The sequence below is a fragment of the Lactuca serriola genome, chromosome 8 (genome assembly GCF_051521515.1).
Source record: "Lactuca serriola cultivar US96UC23 chromosome 8, Lser_US96UC23_V15, whole genome shotgun sequence".
Taxonomy (NCBI): domain Eukaryota; kingdom Viridiplantae; phylum Streptophyta; class Magnoliopsida; order Asterales; family Asteraceae; genus Lactuca; species Lactuca serriola.
The window spans coordinates 94,461,939-94,463,422 of record NC_136415.1 but is presented as its reverse complement, the minus strand read 5'-3'; the positions used below and the strand labels follow the sequence as shown (position 1 = coordinate 94,463,422).

General features: G+C 41.4%; 1 non-coding gene across 1 annotated transcript; it reads left to right on the top strand.

Moving 5' to 3' along the window:
• The first annotated feature begins 211 nt into the window (after positions 1 to 211).
• Positions 212 to 318, top strand: LOC145071909 (small nucleolar RNA R71). The gene has a single exon (XR_013690871.1). It is a non-coding gene; the product is annotated as a small nucleolar RNA R71 (small nucleolar RNA).
• Positions 319 to 1,484: the final 1,166 nt, after the last annotated feature.

Here is a 1,484-nt window from a genome sequence, read left to right as displayed (position 1 = left end):
AGCTGCTATTTCTTCAGTTTGGGCCCCTCCACCACCTTTTATTCCATCTTGCCTAGGGTTGTGGTATTCACGAGAGTGCTTTGCGAATTCTTCAATCAGCTCCTTGACCTCCCTTGGATTTTTCTTTGTCAAAGGTCCTTGAGAGTCAAGGAGTTGTCTTGTCATAACGTTGACCCCGTCATAGAAGATTGACATCTCCTGTTGCACATTTAGATCATACTGAGGGCAATTTCTGAGCAAGCCCTTGTACCGCTCCCATGCTTCGTATAATGACTCCCCCGGTTGTTGCTCAAAGTTGGCTATTTCCTTCTTGAGTTTGGCTATCTTGGATGGCGGGCAAAACTGGTCCAGGAATTGCTCACGCATTTGAGCCCAAGTCGTAATTGTACCCGGTGGAAGTGCTTTTAACCATTCCTTAGCAGCTCCTTTGAAAGTGATGGCAAGCATCCTAAGCAAGACTGTGTTTCTGTTGACATTTGGGACATTGAAGTAATCTGCAATGTCGTTGACTTCATCTAGATGCTTAAAAGCATCCTCATGATCTTTCCCAAAAAATGGGATATCCTTCAGTGCAGTCAATATGTGCCCCTTCAACTCGAATGTGGCAGTGGCAGGTATTGCGGGCTGGACTAAACCGGGACCCATATCTTCTCGGATCTGCTTCTTGTAAGCTCCCATGGACATCTCTTCAATTGCTGCCATCTCGTTCCTTGGCTCGTTCTCGGGTTCGCTTGTGTGTTCTTCAAATTCCGGCTCGGTATCGTATTCGGACTCGGTTTGGACGGGTGTTTGATCCAAGTGCTCAAAATTGCTCTTGTGCCTCGCGGATGAACTTGACTCTCCTGTATTCTTTCCCGACTTCCTTGAAAAAGCTGACTTCAATTCTTGTATGGGCGTCTTTTTCTTGTGAATTGCAGACTCAGGATCTTCAAGTGGTGGCACCAAGGGTGTGTTTGAGCCTCTGGTCATGAACTCCTGAAACTTGCTAAACTAAAAACGTAAAATTGAACTAAAATAAGAAAAACTAACTAACAACTAAAAATCTAGTGTTTTAGATGTCCACGTCGTGGCAGGTATCTGGCCACGTCGTGGACTCTGTGACTAAAAGAAAAAAATTATACTTTGCTAAAAAATTAACTTTTTTGTGGTTTTTACTCCACAAGAAGGATCGATTAATTTAATGCAAATAAATAAGCTAAAAACTAAGCCGTTCCCCGGCAACGGTGCCAAAAACTTGATGTGCACAAAAGTACTCACTAATTTTAATATTTATTACCTAACTAACTTAAACTAACTATGCACTTATAGGCAGTGTACCTAATCAGATTACAATATAGCTTGGGTAAGTTGGGTGTCGATCACAGGGAATGGTGTTACTAATTAATCTACTTACTATTAAATTAACCTAATTATTAACAAGTTTAAAAGGGTTCTATCTGATTTTACAAGATCAGATGAACTTAAATCAAATTCAGTAAGTAAAA